Here is a 22,338-nt window from a genome sequence, read left to right as displayed (position 1 = left end):
TCTGTTGGAAATGTCTTGCAGTTTTTGCAAATTGGATATTTATGGTATGCTTTTTTTCTCTCTGGAAAAACTGGCCAACTCCCCTGCAGTGGATATACACAGTCTGAAGCCTACTTTTCTGCTAGCAGTAAACACAGTGAATGTAACAACACCTTAATGCTGGACATTTTGACATGTAACTAATTCAACTAGCCAAATGACTATTTGCAATGGACAGATTTCCCCTGACATCAGAGTAGAACTGAGGCCTAAATACATAAGCATTTTTCTACTTCCTATGTCCAGATCTGAAAAAAATATAAATATCCCCTCTCAGGAGATTAGTCCTGGAACTTTATTGGGCTTACAGGTATGTTCAGACAATGTCCTAATAAATAAAGTAGTTATTGAATAGTAAATAAAATGTGTTCAAAAGACATCAGATAGTGATTCTGACTTCCATTATTGTATAGCTTCAAAAATAGATTTTATTGAATATAAAGACATGAAATAAAAGAAGAAGTTAAATGGATGGAAATAAAACAAAAGAAAGTTTCTTAAGCACAGTTTGAAAAGAAACAGAAAATATATTCCCAAATAGCTTCCTACACAGCCTCTGTAAAACAAAACAAAAAAGAAAAAATATAAAAGGATTATTCAAAGTAATTTCAATGTAGTGGGATCAAAGAAATTATTTTCAGCATGGTTTGAAAGGGAATGAGAAATGTTCTGACCAAAGAATCATAGGATCATAGAATCATAGAACCATAGAATCACAGAATGGCCTGGGTTGAAAAGGATCTTAAAGATCATCTAGTTTCAAACTCCCTGCCATGAGCAGGGTCATCAACCAGTAGACCAGGCTGCTCAGAGCCACATCCAGCCTTGCTTTGAATGCATCTAACAGTGGGGTATCCACAACCTCTCTGGGCAACCAGTTCCAGTGCATCAATACAATACCGTACAGCTCTACCATGTTACTTTACATCACATGTGCCCGACTTAAATCAGGTGACTTTAGACTGGTCATGATTTAATCAGTTTGGCACCTTTTTCCAGTGTGTGTGCAGATATTTCACTCCATCAAGTAGCCTGAATGGTCAAGAGGGAGGGAGAGCTCTATAATTATCTGTTATTCACATTCTGAGGGCTGCAAAATTGGACCACATAAAGACCCTGCTTCTTGTCAGAGATGATTGCTTTGTCACTTGTTTTCGTATTCTTCAGCTGTTACTTAACATGTTAAAAAAGCCAAGGGAAATCCATCTGAAAGATTTTGAAATGGAAGCTGTGTGAAATAAACATTTCTCTCCACCCCCAAATAAAGAAGACACAGCTTATATCAGAAGAGATGTCTATATGCTATCTGCAGTGAAAACATGAGCCCTTTGAGGTTAAAGGAGAGTCTCCTGCTGCCTTTATGATACCCAGTTTCCTGACTGGATTGAAAAATAACATGGTAATAGGCTTCCTAAACCCTAAATAGCTCTCTGTAGATCACTCCATTGACTGTAGGAGACACCGAGTGTTTGGATTAGATGCTTTACTCAAATATTTCAAACTAGCTGAACTGAAAACAGTAGCTCCCTAAAAGGGCTCCTGATTTTGTCATGAGTAATTTACTCAGCACTAAGCTCAAGCAGGACAGAGTGGCATGCTTGAATAGAAAAATAAGGAATTTCAAAATTAAATATCTGATTTTTCTTCTGATTTTAATGATTCTACTTTTTCTACTTTTTTCCTAAAGACTTCTGTTAGCTAAAATCAAAGTTGACTTTTTTGGGCAGTTTTTTATTTTTGTAATTCTTTTCATTCTTTCCTGTTCCTTTAGTAAAGGGGGGGTTAGGGTTACAGTTAGGAAACTTGGAAAAAGAGAAGGATTTGACTGGTCTGGCAGAACAGAGACCTTAAGATGGAACTCAGGAACCAAAGGAAAGTTTATGGTCTTTGGAAGAGGGGGCAAGTAACTTATGAGGATTACAAGTATGTAGTGAAGGTGTGCAGGGAGAAAATTAGAAAAGCCAAAGCCCAGCTAGAACTGAACTTGGTCACTAAGGTGAAGAACAACAATAAATATTTCTATAAATACATCAACAGTAAAAGGAGGGCTAGGGAGAATCTCCATCCCTTGTTGGATGCTAAGGGCGACACAGTGACCAAGGATCAGGATAAGGCTGAGGTACTTAATGCCTTCTTTGCCTCAGTCTTTAATAGTAAGACTAGTTGCGCCCTGAGCACACAGCCCCTTGAGCTAGCAGATGGGGATGGGGAACAGAATAGGCCATGCACAATCCACAATGAGATGGTTTTGGACCTGCTCTGAAAGCTGGACACTCACAAGTCCATGGGGCCAGATGGACTGCACCCTAGAGTGCTGAGGGAGTTAGAGGATGTGGTTGCCAAGCCACTCTCCATTGTCTTTCGACAGTCCTGGCTAACAGGAAATGTCCCAGTTGACTGGAGATTAGCAAATGTGATTCCCATCTTCAAGAAGGGCCGGAAAGATGATCCTGGTAGCTATAGACCTATCAATCTCACCTCAGTGCCAGGGGAGGTTATGGAATGGATAATCTCAGGATACATTATGGATCAGTTAAAGGTCAACCAGGGGATCAGGCCCAGTCAGCATGGGTTTATGAATGGTAGATCCTCTTTGACAAACCTGATTTCATTCTATGACAAGGTGACCCACTTAGTGGATGAAGGTAAGGCTGTTGGTGTGGTCTACCTGGACTTCAGTAAGGCCTTTGACACTGTCCCCCACAGCATCCTTGTGGAGAAGCTGGCTGCCCATGGTTTGGATGGGCATACGCTCTGCTGGGTGAAACACTGGCTGGATGGCCAGGCCCAGAGAGTTGTGGTCAATGGAGTTAAATCCAGTTGGTGGCTAGTCATGAATTGTGAAGGGTTTGGAGAATATGCTCTATGAGGAGAGACTAAAGGAGCTGGGGCTGTTTACTCTGGGGAAGAGGAGACTGAAGGGAGACCTCGTTGCTCTCTTCAAATACCTGAAAGATGATTGCAGTGAGAGTGGGGCTGGTCTTTTCTCACTGGTGACAGGACAAGGGGAAATGGCCTCAAGCAGTGCCAGAGGAGGTTTAGGTTGGATATCAGGAAAAACTTCTTTACAGAAAGGGTTGCTAAGCACTGGAACAGGCTCCCCAGGGAGGTGGTTGAGTCACTATGCCTGAATGTGTTTAAAAACCGCTTGGATGTGGTGTTCGGGGACATGATTTAGTGGTAGGTTGTTAGAGTTAGGGTAGCATGGTTAGATTGTGGTTGGACTTGATGATCTTGAAGGTCTTTTCCAACCTGAGAAATTCTATGATTCTATGAGTTTAAAAGAGAAATTTTCCATTTTTTTCAATCGATGTTAAATTAATTGAACTTGACATTTTCATATAAAATATGAACATTACGAATGTTACATATGTGGCATTTTGATAGCCTTTCATTACACATTTTTATTGCATGAACATTTTGATTAAGAATTTTCAGGCAACTTAACGGTACAAGTATTAGAAATTCCTGCAATCCGGCATCCTAAGCCACAACCTTTCAGAGTAGCATACAGAGATGAGTTTTGAGCAGGAGAGCATCTACAGTATAATATAGTAGTGTATGTAATACAAGCTAGGATAACACAGTAAGAGATTATTCTGCATCATACTGTGCCCTGTTATTTTTATCCTGCTGTTTGTTTTGCTAACCGTCTCATGACTCACACACTCCCCGCACTGGAATTTCCGTCTCGGTCTTGTGGCTCACTGGTGTGTTATGGAATATAATGCCACAAAAAGCCATCTGCAGAATTGCACTACTGCATAAGCTCCAGGTCACTCTGAAAAACAGGAAGACAACATCATTTACTGATTTACTGTGCAGCTGTTCTGCTTCTTGAAGTCTCTTTTGCTAAGTGTCTTCAGTTTTTGTGAAAGTTGCCATCCCTCCTGTTCTTATTGCCTTGGTGACGTTTTTGGATAAGGTGGTTAAAAAGTTCCAGTTACTGATATTCATATGAAAAACTGACACTGTACAGACCTTCAGAAAAATTACTGGCCTCCTCATGTAAGTTGATGAGAACGGCTTGTGACACATTTTAATTAAATATAGTATTAGTAAAACAGCTGTTCCTTGCATGTTTCTTGATTAGCATTATCACCTCAGGACATTACTTCAGATGCCACACTAGGTAGATTGACAAAGATCAGTGCTCTGTGAACATAAAACAGTTACCTGTTGTGGGATGGTGAGCACCATCCGTCACCAGGTGATGTGAGGCAAATGCCAGGTCACAAGAGGAATTATGTAGGTCGCTCTGAAAGTAATGTCTCCTGTGTATTTCCAGGGAAATTACAACTGATATGAAGAGCATAATAATGCTATTTAATAGAGCCAATTCTCAGCTACAAAATACTGTTTTTCAATTTACTCACCATTATTTTGAACTATGCATTTTTGCCAGAGATGAACAAGAGCCCGTATGCCATGCTCGTAAATATCTGCACCAATGGAGATGACTCACTTTTTCAGTTGCTATGATGGCATTGTTGCTGAAACGAACCACCTCACTGTGCTCGCATCCACCGTTTGGTCTCCATAAACATTCAATAAGTGCTGATGGATATCAGTGGGTACAATTTTTTTCTGAATGGAGGAACATCTTTGGTTCATATGCACTTCCATGTCAGACACTACTTCTGTCAGACTGCCCCTCTGCTACCATCCTTCACATGGCAACAAAATATAACAGAATACTGGCGGGAAGATTCAACTACCATGTCATCAACATCTGCCTCTGACTTTGTGGGCCAACATAATAAAATAGGAGCCATTACTTTCAGAGCAACTCTTGTAGTTGCCAAAGTCTTTACTGATTGAGTGTATCAGTATTGTGATGCAAAATGTAAAGCATCAAAATCCCATGCCAGTCTGTATCAGTGTACATTTGTACTCATACTTCATATGAGGAAAGAGGAATAATATTCTAAATGAGTAGTAATATTCCTCTTACATATGTACTGGAGCAGTAACCTCTCAAGGAGCTTAACATATATCTAGCCACTGACTTTTACACAGTATGATAGTGATCGGACAAGGGGGAAGAGTTAGATGTTAGGAGGAAATTCTTTACTTAGAGGATGGTGAAGCACTGGAACAGGTTGCCCAAAGAAGCTGTGGATGCCCCATCCCTGAAGGTGTTAAGGACAGGCTGGATGTAGCCCTGGGCAATCTAATCTAGTGGGTGGCAACCCTGTCCATGGCAGAGGGGTTAGGATGGGATGATCTTCATGGTCCTTTCCAACCCAAGCCTTGGATCTAGAGCACGGAGAGATCATCTGAACTACAGTGTATCATAATTCTATTCCACAGAAAAAATCTGCCAAAAGATCTCAAGTAGATCCCCTGGCCTCCTGCTCTGTCACATATGGTTATACAGGTAACACTGGAGAAGATAATACATATTTTCTTCCTATAATTGTTTTGTACTCTAAATTTCCCTTGGGGAAAACATTATATCCTGTCACCCCCGTTCAAGTTCTTCAGGTAGATTTCTAATGTTAATTCAGAGAAGAGTCTTTTGTTAGTGAAGTAGCCTAAGCCCACCACATGCAGGCCCACCATTGGACATAAATATTATCAGGCACTAAAAATAGCACAGAGGGACATTAGATCCTTGTTTGGTGCATTACTGGAAAGCATGTAAAGAAATTGCTGCTGGACTGAAGCCACAAAGATAAAACTGAATCTTTAAAATGTAAGAATGCTGTCTTGATTATGTGGTGTAGCTAGTTTTACAACAGGTATTATAGTGCTCTATTTGGAACAAGAGTTAACGGGAAAGGAATCTGAAAAAAAAAAAAAAAAAAAAAAAAAGCCAAAAACACTGTTACTTGATATTTTGGCACCAGAAATGTGTGAGATGTTTCTCTATCTTACAAAGATCTTCTGTCCTAAGAGGAAAGGTTTAGTTTACTTCTTTAAGAATCTACAAGTAAGTTTTGGACTTACCAGTGTTATTTGACTTATGCAACTTTTAAATTTATTCTGTCCATGACTCAATTAGATGCCAGTCTTGTCATATTTTAAGTAAGATCAGCACCAGATTGAGAGTAAACTGACTTGCTTATTAAGGGATTTTATCAAAAAAAGTAATTCAGCAAATATACCTCTGAAACACGATGTTGAAGAGTCTAACAAGCTTTCTTAAGAAACTACCTGATACTGTGGTAACTGGCTTCAGTTTTAAGTTCTCAACAGAGATCGTCAGTATCCTCTCCTTGAACTATGCTCTGTCCAAAATTGAACACTGAGCTCAATTCAGATCCCTAGGAACTCAGTGGCACAGCTCCAAGAACCTTCCACTGAATTGGAACTGGGCCTACCGTTTTTGAGAAAGACACTGTCAATTACCCAAACTGCGTCCTTTAACTGCCACAATAAGGATTAGATTAGCTTTTTTTAATGCAGTTTAATTAAATCAGCATATGCTTTGTCCAGCAATATGAGAGCAATCATCCCGAGGCATCACTTTTGCTCTCTCCCTGCTTTCGCTTAGGCTATGAGAGAGCATACTTCTGTGTCAACTGGGAATGAAGACCAGGAACGCAGTAACATCAGAAGAATAAAGAGTTAGCTGAAACAGTATCAACTCCCTCAATATTAAGGTTCCTGCTCCCAAAGCTACTAGCTGTCTATCTGTAAAGGCAAATTCAGGCTGACAAGGTTGTGCCTGACAGAATGTAACTTTAACAGGTGTTTCTGGAGCCTGGAGGAGCTGTTGTCTCTGAGCCTTACAGAAGCCGTCCAAACTAGCAGGACAGTTCAATAAGACTGTCTCATTAAGGGCTTTGATAGTTCTTCAGAGAACCAGGCCATTCACAAACTGAAAGAGAGCAAAATATGAAAGCATATTTCAGTAGAGTTCCACACACCCATAATTAAGACTTGCAGTTTTTCTTTCACGGCAACACCTGAACATTTCCTAAAAAATAAAATTATTGGGTTCAGAATGGTTAATAGAGCCATACAGCCCTCAATGGAATCTTTCATCATTCATTTTTTCCTCATAACTTACAGCACTCACTAGGCTAGCTTGGCCTCCTAAAATCTACAGAAACAACTGGATCAAAACTTCTAGGTCATAGCATCCTGTTTCTTATTCAGGGAACAGTCTTACAGTGGATGCAGCAATCATTTGTTTCTGTAAGGTCTGCTCCTGCTTTAAGGAAGGTTGTCACCATGAGTCCCCAGTGATCTCTCACAGCATATTTACAATTTCTCTGGAAAGGTAGAAGTGAGATAGAATTTCCTGCAAATGTCCAATTTATTTATAGTAGTTCAGACAGAAGGGAATTTTGAGGGCCTTCAGAAAAAGAGGAAAAAGCTAGATGAATATATACCAAAATGGCCAGTGAAGTTTGCAACCATGTAACTTGTAAAGAAAAATACTTGCATGCATTAAGAGAGAGATGGGTCTGTATTAGTTCTGGAAAAAAAAAAAAAAAAAAAAAAAGACCTGAACACCATGAGGTATGTCTATACATACAGTTCAAAGAGAAGCTAGCCAGAAAGTAATGTAACTTGACAGCAACCACTTTTGGTCAGTGCTCTGCTTCAGTTCCTGACAAAGACCAGAAGCGCAGCCTCCAGTACCTGCTAAATGAAGGCTTGTGATCACCATGCAAGCTGCAATCAAAGGTGTGAAGATGCCAGACTACATGTGGAAAAGAAAATGAAGCAAAAAAAGCAAAGTTGTCTTTACATTAATTAGTAGATTAGCCCCATTATGGGTCCTGTGAACAGCTTTAGATGCTGGAGTTCAAAACATATGAGAAGGCTTACAGAAAATATGCTAATGATACAGGGCCTCGATAAACAGTCAAACTGAACATTCCAAGAAAGACTGGATTATTTATCCCATTCAAGAATACAAGTAAAACTCTAGGCAAAACATATGCTATAGAAAACCAAGTAAATCAGATAGACTGTGCCTTTTGGTCCCTGATAATGCCAGGAACGATCAATAAAACATATGGCAGGAAATTTAAAAACAGGAAAAGGGAATACTTTTTTTTATACAGACTGTAATAAAACTATGGAAATTAGTGACACAGGAAATTATCCATGGCAAAAACTTAGCTGGATTCCAAAGGAACAGGGCATTTAAGAAAATATCCAGATTATCAATAGGTATAAATTTCAGACAGTAAAAACAAGGTATAGATTGTTATTCCAGCTATCTTTTCAAATACTTACTATTAGTGTGGTGCTATACAATGTCTTTAAACATCACTTCATCACTTTAACTTCTCAGATAACTTTCGTAAGGGAAGCCCCAAGTTCTATTTGCATCGAATTCTTCCTACCTTCTGCTACTGAAAGCAGCATGAGTGTTGCTTGATTCTACATTTGTTAAAGCCAGTACAAACATTTCAATTCAATTACTTAGTAGAGGATTAGGCCTTCATAGCCCAAAAGCAACTGAAATCAAGCAAGAGTGCAGCAGGCATTTCTCTGGTGCAAACTGCAGATCATAAGTGTATTTTGCTGCTAGGAAAGGTAAAGTATTTTTCACACCTTTTAGGATTAAGTTACTCTTCATTCAATGGCTATTAAATTTGATAAAAGCTATGACATATATACATATTGAGCAGCATGAGTCATTTTCAATGTTACCCGTACTTCATCCTGGGTCATGCCAACTGCCTTCAACACCTGTAGATAGCAAAAGGAACTTAGGACCTGGAAAAATATATATATATTTGCTCAACACCTTGTAGAACCATGTCCTTTGTTTACCAGAAACAACAGAAATGATATGGCTGCTTTTCAGTGTCTTTCCAGACTTATCAGATGATTCTTAAAAACAAGGATTTTCTCCCTAGGGAAAGTCCAGTTAGCTCCTGCACAGTTATTCACCTTTAAAATAATAAAGTTTAAATTTGGTTTAGTGTTATGAAATGACCTAAGTTTCACTGAGTCAGCATTATTTTTATTTCAAATGTCATTATTTACCAATACGTTCCATTTCAAGTAATCATACACCAGATCTAGTTTTTATTTCATTCAGATTAAGTTTTCCAACTGCTCACATGGAAACAAAGCCTTACAGCTTTCTAAAAATCCCATCTCCAATGTGTGATCCTTCTCTACAGCAGGAAAATAGCTGAAACTCTTAATCTGAAGATCCATAGAAATGTGTCTTTTACAGACACTGCTTTTTGCCTAAACAAAAGTAGCTGTCACTAAAACAGGCTGAAATTCTGCCATGGAAACTGTAAGATGATTCTCAGAACTTACATAGATAGTGTCAATGCCCCAGTTACATCTCTCTCCCTTCCTATGGTTTATTTTCTATAGAAATAGCAAAAAGTAAAGTCCAAATATTTGGGATTTGCCTTCTTTATTTTTTCTGTAAGATACATTTTTGTAAGATATTCCTTCTATTTAGCCTGTCTGCTTATAGAATAATTCTGAAAAGCCACTAGGCAGATGGTCCGCAAATGTGAGTTAATAACTTGTATGTAGCTTTTGTGGAAGCTTTTTGAAATCCCTTCATGCAAAATGATTTTGCAAACTGCCATTCTTTGGCTATGGTAGTAGACTATTTCAAAATGGTGAAGAGAAAATAGCAGATTACATTCTACTTGTATTGCATCAGATTGTTACATTTATTTTACAGTGGTGAAGGAACACAAAGAGGCACAAAATCATTCACAAAGCTTTTGATGAAGATTTTTCTTGAATTTCGAACTCCTTGCTGGCTACAAGGACAGCTTCTATGTGCCTCTGTCCTTCTTCTGCAGCCCTTCTGAAGCATTTCTTATCACTCAAAATAAGGCTGCTTTTTCACAAAACAGTATAGACCGGAAATTCAACAATCATGAGTCACGTGCATTAAAAGATTAATTTGAAAATCAGATTTAAAATGTGGGGCTATTCTAGTCTTCCTCAGCATTGTTACAGATACTTTATTTTTTTCATGGTAAAAAATTAGAAATGTTACTATTGTCTGATCTGGTGTTTTTTGTCAGAGTTTTTTTGACAGATATCACAAGAAATCCATCACTACACCAATCATAAAATGCTGCTGTCTTTCTTAACAATGGCCTTTTAATTCCCACAAAAATCTTTCCATGTATTAACCACCCAAGTTTAAGGATCTTGCCTTCAGGATCATCCATAACTTTGATCCAATACTTTCAAATAATCAAATAAGAATTCCAAAATGATAGTTAACAGGGAGTTAGTCTTTCCTACAGATGCAGCAAAACCTCCTGCCACAAGGGAACAGAAAATAACACTTCCTTCTAGACTGAGCCAAAGATTGCAGGACAAGGAACAAATTTCAAGATGTATTTCATGTTGTTCCTTCTTAGAAATCCAATACTGATAATACATGTGTATCCATATACATATTTTTTTAAATCCCTGCTGTTTTATTTCTCACAGCTCTCACAAGGAGAGGATAAGAGGGGGAATGGTTTTAAACTGAGACAGGGGAGATTTAGGTTAGATATTAGGAGGAAGTTTTTCATTCAAGGGTGGTGACGCACTGGAACAGGTTGCCCAGAGAGGTTGTGGATGCCCTGTCCCTGGAGGTATTCAAGGCAAGGCTGGATGTGGCTCTGGGCATCCTGGTCTAGTGGTTGGCAACCCTGCACTCATCAGGGGGATTGGAACTCAATGATCTTTGAGGTCCTTTTCAAGCCAGGCCATTCTATGGTTCTATGTTTCTATGAGAGAACCAATATGTGAAAGTTGTGGATCACATTTCTTACAGCATCACTGGAGGAGTCTCAGGCACAGAATCAGTGATGGACACAGTACAAGAATGTAAAAAAGTCACATGGGCTAGACCAGAGGAGTGAAGTCTAGCGTTAAACGCTTTCACAGATACCACAGCACAGTGCATACAACTGCTATTCTACTAGAGATCACTAAATTGACAGTAGTTCTAGCCAGTTGTACGTAACAGTTTTGCTTGAGTTTATGACCATGAACCATGATGGCGAAAAGGACCACATGGTCCTTAAAATTAAGATGTTAGTCTCCCAGTCAGGAAGTGTGCCTTCTGTTCCAGACCCTGATGCTGTGCAATATTAGGCAAGTACTTTGGGGCTTAGTTGTGCTTTTCAGTTCTGATCTTAAACATGGCATATATGCTTTGCCATCTATTCTCAAAACAGGCCAAAAAGTCTTATAGCAAATGATACTACTGGGCAAAATATGATGGATAATTGTTTGGTCAGTAGGGAGGAATCAACAAACTCTCGGCATGGTGCTTCATGCTTACAAAAGCAAATTTGATGAACAATTATTCAGCTCAGGGAAGTAAAGAAGCTGCAGCTAGAACTGCTGCTATGTAGGGATGCTAAGGAACATGCAAGCCAATCTACTTAAACTCTGCCTATTTAAAGTCCAATAATAAAGAGCCAGCCTTTACAACTTGTAAACTCTTGCCTCTTCCTTTTACCTCTCCAAACACTCCACTGCAATGCAGAAGAAGAGTATACAGGTTTTAATTTCAAGATTTTGTTTCTACAACTTGTAAAATACTATGATTGCACAAGATGAACCATGACAAACCTGACCCCAAAGATACTGAAATCAAGAGCAGCCTCTCTATCTCTGTCTATCTCTCAGTAATAACAAATTTTAGAAGTTAGAAGTCTGAAAAGTGCTTTCAAAGTACTGCTAAAGGGATGAAAGTAAATGTTAAATATGCAAGACATTATTTGCCTTATTATTAAGCACAGTTCTGTTTCTCACTGTTATTCTATAAATGTTATCTAATCAGTATTTGCTACAATTTAGAGAAGTCTATGAATATATCCTTGTTTATGGTGTATTTCACTCTCTATGTCTTTCCTTTAATGATAAAGTGATATTTGAGGAAAGCTAACGCTTGTCCCTAAGAGGAACAGTGTTCATTTGGATTTCTTTTCTTTGTGCAGTCAGCTACATTTAAAAAAGTTGTAAACAATATTTTCTTCAACATATCCTTTTGTCAAGTTTGCTTTAAAACAGTCAAGAAGTACAAAAGTTACTGAATAACAAAACAGAGTGACTGAAAACTTTGTTTCTCTTGGAAAACACCAAACTCCTCCATAGAATGAATCCAGTTCAGCTCAACATACTGTCTTCTGTAATATAATACAAGCTGATATAATCTATTTCTGTGGTACTCCTCCATGCAGCAGTTGCTGAGCAGTCCTACCAACTGAATGATGTATCAAAACAGCTGTACTAAGACTTTCTGCTAAGACCACCAGTAAACCATCATGTCTCTGTATGGAGAGTTCTGCCAGGACAGAATACATACTCCACAGCACAGCCACATCCCCTCAGTCTGGTCAACATGTGAACACGAGGTAAGGAGAAGAGAGATGATGATGGGACAGAGCATTCTGAGCTCTGGAAACTGCTGATTCTGCAAAGTGAATGATGATGGGGAATATCAGCACATGAGCTCACTCTGCAAAGAGGCACACTGCCATTCATCAAGGTATCAGGAAGAGCCGGGTGTATGCAGTATGCCTACTGGAGCATCAGGAGAGCTGTTCTTCTATTGAGCAGACCCATGGGACAACTCAGCAGATTCTGCTTCTCACAGAGGCAAGACACAGCCAGTCTGTAGATGGGGCTATGCAATGAGCTCAGCTGGAGCAGCAAGGCCCTGCCACTCACTGTTTTACCTCAAGTGAAAAGCACCATTTTGTGGCTCCAAGCTCCTGCTGAGATCCCAACTGAACAGAGCCAACAACACAGCCGGAGTTGGATGGAGCTGTGGTTATAATCACAGCCAGTCTACTCTCAGCAAGCACTGATATTGCACCTGTAGGTATGACCTGCACTAGTTTAACCCCTGTACAATCACTGTTCACTTAGGGTGGTCTGCTTCTCCTCAAGTGAAGACTAGCATTTGACCTGTGCCCTGTGAAAGGCCACTATCCATTAATGAGGTATTTGTTCTGATGAGAGAGTTGAAATGAACATGCTGCAAAGCCTGCGAAAATTATTAACAACCATAGTATATATTACTATCAAGAAGTCACACTCATCCCCCAAATTCTACCATCTTACTGTGAAATAGAAAGCTGTGGATTGGATTCACTGAAATCAGCTCAACTCAACAGTGTTTTGTCCCAGTCATGTCAGCACAAACTGGAGGAACATACATGGGTTAGGCAGGAGACTTGATTGAACCATTTTGTTTGTTATCCTCACAAGTTGAACCCTGGAAAATCTCCTTTTTGCCAGGATCTTTTGCTGTAGTTGTGCCTCCCCTTGAGAAAGATGCTAAATTGGCTATTTATCATGTGATCTGAAAGGGGAACTGAAGATCTTCAAATGGTCAGAATCTGCTGGAATTCATTCCTGTCCTTTTCCTAAATTGAGAAAGCATTGCAGTCACCCAAGTAGAGATAATCCATGAGAAAGACTTCTTTTCTGTAAAGGTATCTGGACCATGATTCCTACTCAACAGAGACTCTAAAACTTTATAGAATCAGCTATTGGAAGCACGCCCAGGATATTTTTTCCATCTGCACATACTTCTAAAAATGTCAACGCCAGTCTAACTATTCTCATCTGGGAAGCCTGATATCAGATGTACATTAGCATAGGAAAAAATCCAAAATGCAAACTCCTTCAAAAAAGGAAAATAAATTAAAAGCATGTTACACTGGCTTCTCATTTGAATTCTATAACAGGAGGAAATTTTACAGTGTGACTTTATGCAATTCAGTAAAAAAATCCGACAAGGGAATAGCATGGGTTTCAGGGACAAAGGGCAGATGGTTTGTGAGATTCTTATTTGAGCGTGATTCCTGAATATTTAGATTCAATACCTAACTGTAGACAAAACAAAACAAAACAAAACAAAAACACACAGGGTTTTAGGAGCCATGCTTTCTTAGCAGTCCTGGAATTAAAACCAGACAACAGTACATCTAGTTGTGGGAGAGCTTCCCAAGGGAGGAAGTATTTTTGCTTCAGTATTTTGTTCCAGTCATCAGTCTCCCATTATTTCCTCTTCCAAATCTGTACTCTTCACACACCTTCTCTCCTTTGTCTGAGAAAGAAGTATAGCTAAACAAGATGTGCCACAATGCTACTTGCAGTCTGAGTCTGGGCATTAAGACTAAGACTACCTCCACACTTCCCACAGCACCTGCCCTCAGCTTGCCACTACTATAAAAGAGGTCTCTATTTAGTTAAGTCTGTCAAAATTCAGTAGGAAAAAAAAAGGATACAAATGCAAACCTCAGGTCTATCTGAATAGAACTCCTCAAAAAGAACAGAAGTTGGCTTCAGTAGGACCAATTCACTGTTACAAAGTGAACACTGAAGTAATGACTTTACAGCTTCTCTTTTCAGGAGTAATTATTAGAAAGGCCTCCTCCTCTTACTGGCTCCAATGATGATTTTGTTCATGTACCTGTAGGTAAGTGGCCCTTGAATTATACTTTTGATTTCTGGCATATCAAACACATTTTTAAGTATGTATCCTGTCTCTAAATATAGAGTAATATCTAAATATTTACTTTTGAAACTGACCTTGAAGACTGATACCCTGCAAAGTTTTATCAAATTTTCTAGGTGTTGGACCCAAGCATTCTAGACTTCAGGTTCTGGTAGTATGTGCTATAGACACATAAGATATGACTTCCACACTAAACCTGCACACTCCATAAATTCTTCAGGATATTTGCTTAAATTGCCGTCAGCGGATAGGTCTTCAGTACTTAGAAGTTTTGTCATGTTCCTTCTACTAGGAGAATGATAGCCTCTGTCAGAACAGTGAGACAGAGGACAAAACTGAGTCATTAGAAGATGGACTTTGGTCACTGGGAGATAAAGATTACTTTTGTCCACAGATACTAAAGGTGAAGTCCCATTTCCACACAGAAAACAAATTAAGCATGCCACAGAGATCTTGCATCTATTGGAAGCTGTAAATCTACCAAAGGGCATGGCTATTATCAATTGCAGAGGATATCAGAAAGGTAACATTGTACAGAACACTGGAAATGAGATGTCAGATCAGGCAGCAAAACAGGCAGCTGGAGGAAAAGAAATTGGTGAACTGGCTTTAATTCCAGACAGTAAACTTCAAATCAATTAACTTGAGTCAGAACCAGTAAAATATTCCAAAGAAGATAGGAATTTAGTTAATGATTTAGAAAGAAAGGAGCAAACCGACAGATGAACATACACACCTGATGGGCGCATTGTCGTGCCCTTTAGCATCTTACGGAAATTGGTTCTAAGGGAACATAACAAAACACATTGGGGAGCAGATGCTCGTTATAAGTATTTCAATAAAGTAATTGTCGGTTGTAATCTGTATACCACATTGAAACAGGTTACTCAACAATGTGAAATTTGAAGAACTATCCTAATACCAGGAACAGGTACAAGTGGGGTCTTTCAGGAAAGGGAAAATTCCAGGACAGCAATAGCAAATAGATTTCTCAGAACTTCCTAGAAAAGGGGGGGTATCGGTACTCACTGGTGTTGACAGACACTTTTTCAGGTTGGCCAGAAGCTTTTCCTTCTAGGACAAATAAGGCAAGAGAAGCTACAAGAGTGTTATTAAATGAAGTAATACCTTGATTTGGGGTACCTGTCATGAAATCAGCAGATAGAGGTACTCACTTTTGTGAGGAGGTGGTACAACAAGTCAGTAAAATGCTGGGAATTGGCTGGCAACTGCACATGCCTCATCAACCACAAGCAAGTGGGCAAGCGATAAAGATTAATCATTTGATAAAACATCAAATAGCTAAAATTTGTCAGATAATTTATACTGGTATCAAGTACTCCCTATAGCTTTGATGATAATTAGGGTAAAACCAAGATCTAAAGAGAGTTTGAGTCTTTCTGAAATATTGTATGGTAGACCTTACCAATTTAAGTTTAAAGGGGAGGATCTGAATCAATTCAGTGAAAACTACTTACAGAGATACATGATTGCACTGGGATATCAGTTAAGCAAAATTAACAAAGCAGTTTTAGAAGTCAGAAACAGAGGCCCTCTAATCTCACACCAAGCGATAGCTCTTGCTGTCCAATTTTTCTACAGCAAGACTGGGGTGCTGTATTCAGATTCACATTCAATTAATAATCCAAACTCCAAAAAATTATCTATTATTTATTTTATCCCTTTACAATCTTGCATCCTCAAAGGGTACTGATTTATCCTGACTGGGCTGGCTTCTGCTTTTAACTAAACTTCTATTCGGGCTGCATTTTCGGCTCTGCCAGGCATCCCTGATGCCCACACTCCTGGATACACCCGATTCAGGATTTCTGTAACTTCTGAGTATATAACATTGTTTTTCCCAGTCTGCGTTGAAGACAGACTTAAAATTTCAGTCAGTTGGTCTTCCTTGACTTTTAGCTCCAATTTTTCTTTGTTGAATTTAATCTCTGCATCCAATTGTTCTAATAAGTCTCATCTGAGTAATGGAGAACCTGGCATGTACAGGAATTTATGTATTCCTACTTGTTTTCCCAGCGTGTATTTAATTGGTTTCAAAATAAAGCTTTTTCCTGTTGGCCAGTAACTCCATTGCTATGATTCCTCCCAGTTCTCTTCTTTTCTTAACCAATTTTTCCAGATCCCTCACATCTCTTCTCAGTCCTGGCATCCCTGCTACACCTTGCTCATCTCTGCCTTCCTCAGCCCGTGCCTTTCCCAAACCTTTTTCACTTTCCAATCTTTCATCTTTATAAACTGGCTTAGCTCTCTTTGATCTTCCAGGCACCTTTCCTGCCTATGAACAACCCCGTCTTTAAAATGTTGTTTTTTCCCTCTAAGTCCTCCAACCCAATCTTGACCAATTAAGGCCTTTGGTTCTCCTAGTAAATACAAAAATCAGTGTGTCAGTTTTCAGTTTCATCTCCACCCCCCAGAGGCTTCTAGTGCTACACTGCGATATCAGGTTTCTTCGATCTTTGCAGATGAAGACTATTCTCGCTTCCAATGTCCCTGACCCCATTCGCAAGTAACACACTGCTTACAGCAGGAGTCTCCACCCCCCGGCTCTCTCCCTCCGAGAGTTTTGTTTGCGAGCTGTGGTGGGGCGGTGCATGGGTGTTCTCGTGCCGGCACCCATCTGCCACGGCCGACGCAGATCACAACCTCTAATACACTCTATGTTGGACGATTGACCCTCCTCAAATTGCTAGGTAGCGGAATCTGCTGGCTCTCTCAAGGCACAGTCGTGCACCGAATTCCTTCAGGGAGAGCCATAGCCAATATCACCTAGCAAGATGGGAGCTTCGTTTGTTGATTAATTCTAGTTCTCAAACTCACTGTTTTCTCCTTAACCCTTTTGCTGTTTCCCCCTCACACTTTTTTTTTTTTTTTTTTTTTTGCCACAATTCCACTATTCGTGTTGCTACTCATTATATCCTGTTCAGATTAACATATTCAATCCAGGAGCAAATAGTTGCAAGAATCACTATTATCAAGATACTGGAAATTCCACCTAATTACACTTGTGTGCACAAATTTTGTATACCATTAAAAATCCATACCATCAGTTACAATTCCATATATACTATCAGATATACTTCCACACAGTATCAATTACACTTCCATATACCATTAAAATTAAGGATTCCATATAAAATATTAATTTCCATATACCATCAAAATGGTTTGTATCACTCCCTTTGAAAACCACAAGTTCTTCAACTTCCATAAACATCCAGCACTTAGTCTCATAATTAGGACTTTCAAATATAAGAACTGATCCTGTTACTTCATTTATGGTTCCAGTTTCTTATTCAATGTTCCTCCTGGCTCACCGGCTATGTCTCTCTAACCTCTTATGTTTCAGCCGACCTTAAATATTGGATGAGAGTTTAAACAAGAAATGGAATTCCGCAAATAACACTTTTACAATGCAAACATTTAACAATCATAAAGACAGTGACAATAACCAGTAGGGTTTACACAACCAAGAAAACCAGTTCAGACAGGTTATATATTCACATGTATTACACCTTAATTACCTTCCCAAATGTTTTGTGTAATTACATCTTCAAATCAAGGGGAATTACCAGTGATGAAGCGATGCCACACAAAGCAGGAATTTCAGCCTTACTGATCTATGTTCCCTGCACACACCTATGTTCTTTAAATTGATGTGGTGCTAACATAGTATTTTAAAATTGTACTTCTCTCTCTAGTATCTTCATATAAACTGCAATCCTCCCTGTGAGTTTTTATCATGCAGCTGTATTCTCCTGAGCAAAGCTGCTAAGTTTCATTGCATTCCCTGCCTAGGAGACACAAACCACACTGAAACTACCACTATCTAGACTGGGTTGGAGACATGATCTGACAGAAGAGACCACATATTTCAACATTAATCTCTAAATTGGCCTCCTCAGAAAATCTGAGTAGGATAGAATTGCTGCTCTCCTGAGAGGAAAATTATTTCTGATTTCCATCAAAGGTAGCTTCTCTAGAAACTTGCTTTCTTATGTCAGCTTTAAACGCAATGAACTCTAGCAACATGCCCGTCTAAAACTGAAGGGAGGAAACTGGAATTCCCAGCAGTAACCAAATTGATTAAGTACAGAAGCAGGACAGTTTTGCCACTTACTGCTTTGCAGTAATTACTGCTATCACTAGCAAATAGGCTATGATAAAAGTGAAAGGAAGAATGAGCAATGAAATTTGGGTAAAAGCTAGGGTAATCGAAGAATGAAATAATCAGAGTGAAGAAGTGAAGGATCAATAAGAGCCAAAACAATAATAAAATCTGATAAAATATTCTGTTAATGCTCGCTTGCAACACCACAGTAGCCTTTAGATGTTTTGGATGATAATTGGGATGTAGCATTGTAGAAGGGGAGACATGTTGTAAGATTGTTCTGCTTTAACAAGGCAAAAGAAAGAACAACGGAAAAAAAACTGCTCCTGTTTAGTGGAGTCCTTGTAAACCAGGATGCATACATACCACGCGGAATTCGCCTAAAATGTGACAGACAGCATCAAGACATTCCCCTTTGTCTTCCTTATCTGTGTGTGCAGACTTCTCCGATTGTCTTTGCATTCCACAGCAATCTTCGGGACAAAAGGAGTGCTGGGAGGGAGTAAACGACCACCCCAAGGACTAACAATGGACCGACAGTCGACCATCACGATGCTAGAAGGACGTCAGATGACATCGAAGATCGCCAATTTGGCAATCATTGGGAGTGGATAGGATAATGAATTTGGGAATGTAATGAATATGTAATACTTGCGAAAATATAACCTGTTCACGAATGATCAACTGGGAGAGCATTCTTGGAGAGTCGTCTCGATGGTATCCCTGCGCTACCAATAAAGAACACCTTGCTTAACGGTAACAAAACTTTGCTGTTTCTATGCATCGATTTATTGGAATCAAACCTATTTCAGAAGCAATTTTTCATCATGGATCATGGTTTTCTCAGTTAATATATATGAAGACTGGGGAACTGTCAATCTCAGTCATTATTCCTGTGACTGGAGCAGATGATAAATTATAGAAAACTACAGAACATGAAAAACTGTAGTTATCCCTGGCTGCCTAAAAGCTGCTTTGCACAAAATAGAAAATGACAGTATCCAAGATGCACTGCACCTGAAACACAGAAGTGAGATCTATCTTTCTCTTTGCATTCCAGCATGCCAGATAAGTAATACAGTATGAACTGATTTCTTTGCAAACATCCTCCCGATGATAACAAACAGGAATGAATTATTAACACAGAAGAAAATTTACAGATTACTACAAGTAAATTCTAAATTCTATCTGGACAATTAATTCTGCAGTGATCACACAGGCTACCTGTGCTGGGAAGCCCATGCTATAATGCTCTGCTGCCAGCTAAAATTGCTAATTTTACTATTAAATGAACCCATTTCCAGAAATCAGGTCAATTCACAGAAAACTCAAAGCAACATTCCACTGAAAGGGTAACCTCATTTTCATGTTAAATTAAGGAGAAATTTAATGAAAACAAAGCATGTTGCATCTCTTTCTGAACAAAGGAAGCAAGACTGCAGTTAAATCCACTGTTTTTAACAGTGTTGTTATGGATTTACCCAGGCAACCAAATTACCAGGTTTTGTTACCAGGTAGCAAAATTCAGGTATCTGTCCTTAGCAGAAAGTTTTTTAGAAAGTCCCAAAGATGGGGATGCAAAACTAATCCAAAGTTGTACTAGTTACTGACTGTGCCCTGGGAATGGGATATTACACTGCTGAATGGGCAGTTCATTGCTTATTCAGATTCATTTCAGTGGCAAAAAGACGAATGTACTTTACAGGGGCCATGTGAGCTGTAAGTTCATAGGAAAGCAGCCCACAAGACTATACAAGCACAGAGTCAAGTCCTATGGATTTAAAAAAGCATGTAATGAGAAAAAAATTAAGCAGTGCTGATGTTGTGGTGAGAATTTGGAGCTGTAATTACCAGATTGAATACTTAGGTGATTCCAATAAAGTTTATAAACATGCTTACTTTGAGTATTACTGAAGAGAGAAAAGAGTTTTTCTTATATTAGTTGGTTTTACTGAGAAAAGAAGAAAATACTGCTTCCAGGTAAACAAGCCATTTTCAATTCATTGGTTAACAACAGCTCTGGGTCTATGTCTGGGTTTGTATTCTTCAGCCCTGCCAAAATTCAATACAAAAATGTAGGAATCAAAAAATACCAAATAAGGACACTACATGACTAGACTACAAAAGCAAGAAAACACTCCAGTATTTAATGCTAGTTGTGTATGAATGTTGTTATTTCTCTTTAAATAAATTCCAGTTTTTAGTGATATCACTAGGAGATTTATTTTTTTCATATTCCAATTACCATAAACCTTATTTCTTATGATTAGCCATAATTTTTATTATATCATACCCACATTTTTAATGATGATTAATTGTACAAATATGGGGGATGCTCTGGCCAATGGACCCAAAAGCAGTTATGGGACAATTTCCATGTTTATTCTTCTATGTGTTGGCACACTGATGTCTGCATGTTAGTATGACTCAAGCTCACTGTGGAGTATCAGTACCCTTCGGTCTCAAATTAAGACGAGAGCAACAGAAATTCAAGAAAGTGACAAGGAGAACTGGGCAGCAGTTAGTGCATATAACAAGAAAGTGCAAGAAAGAAAAAGCTACAAATACACTAAACAGCATGTTCTAAAACATTCTGTGCCATACATAAGCATTGGCAGGATGACTTTGGAACAATGATTTGATTGTTTATAGGCTGTATTATTACAAATATATTTTCTATTTCATTTCTTACATGTAGCTAAGTTAGCTTACTGAGGGAGGTTACTGAAACAAGAGGTCACACAATGACAGCTAAAACTAAAACTACACCAAAGGAAGGGACATGCTGTTAAAAGTTTACTTCAGTTTCCTTGCTGTTCCTCTGTCCTAAACAGGATCAACCTTGTTATTAGCAAGGTCTGTCCAGAGCACTGACTGCCATATAGCAAACTGATCCCATCACTGGGCAAGTAAAAAGGTCAAAGTCTTGATTAGGTCTATAAAGCTCTCATTTCATTATTCCCTAAGTGTGGTGTCAATCTGCCTGCAGGCCCTTGTCAGATTACACTACAGGTCATGACATCTTACCAAATAACCCAAACAAATCTCAGCTGGGTAGCTACTTTTCTCACTATGGCTAAACAGCACTGTTGCATACTGCTAAATGATCTCAGAACTCGATTCACTGATATGTTTCATAAGAAAGTCTTCCTGACTATGTATGTATTTTCTGTAGTGCACTGGTATATGCCGTATTACGTACTCTGAGGTGAATGGCAGCTCATGGAGAAGCAAAGCTACATCAGAGTAGTGCTCCATGTGCTGAGACACAACAGCCTTCACCACCAGAACAACATCAGGGAGTGGTGTTTGCAAAAGAAGCTGAGTAAAAGCCAGTACAGATGTTTTTCATAGTACAAAAAAAAAAAGAGCACACAAAAGACAGAATCCTTCATTCTGCATCACGACCCTACCAGGTGAGTCCCAACTATACAGATGCACATACAACTTATGCCTTCCGAGCACAGCCAACAAAAGCCAGGAAAGAGAGCAGAAAGGCCACAGTATGAATCTCTCATTTTCCTTCCTTGCTTCCTCCCCTCCTTTAGTCCTTCCTTCCGAACTTCCATCCTTCCTTCCTCCCTCCCTTCCTTCCTCCCTTACTTACTCCCTTCCTTCCTCCCTTCCTTCCTCCCTTCCCTCCTTCCTTCCTTCCTTCCTTCCTTCCTTCCTTACTTCCATCCCTCCTTCCTTCTTTCCTTCCTTCCTTCCCTCCTTTACGTCCTCCCTTCCTTCCTTC

General features: G+C 39.1%; 1 long non-coding RNA gene across 2 annotated transcripts in view; it reads left to right on the top strand.

The window, feature by feature from the left end:
• Positions 1-22,202, top strand: part of LOC110391070 — a 90,489-nt gene extending 68,287 nt beyond the window's left edge. Inside the window, exons 3-5 of one of the 2 annotated variants that reach the window (XR_002433963.1) lie at positions 12,183-12,356; positions 14,352-14,431; positions 19,069-22,202. This is a non-coding gene — a long non-coding RNA (uncharacterized LOC110391070). Of the gene's footprint in view, positions 1-12,182; positions 14,432-19,068 lie in introns of both variants that reach the window. The other variant, XR_002433962.1, reaches the window with a different exon arrangement.
• The last annotated feature ends 136 nt before the right edge of the window (positions 22,203-22,338 follow it).

The sequence above is a fragment of the Numida meleagris genome, unplaced genomic scaffold (genome assembly GCF_002078875.1).
Source record: "Numida meleagris isolate 19003 breed g44 Domestic line unplaced genomic scaffold, NumMel1.0 unplaced_Scaffold288, whole genome shotgun sequence".
In the NCBI taxonomy this organism is placed as follows: domain Eukaryota; kingdom Metazoa; phylum Chordata; class Aves; order Galliformes; family Numididae; genus Numida; species Numida meleagris.
Note: the sequence above shows the minus strand (reverse complement) of the source record. Positions and strands in the feature narration are given on the sequence as shown.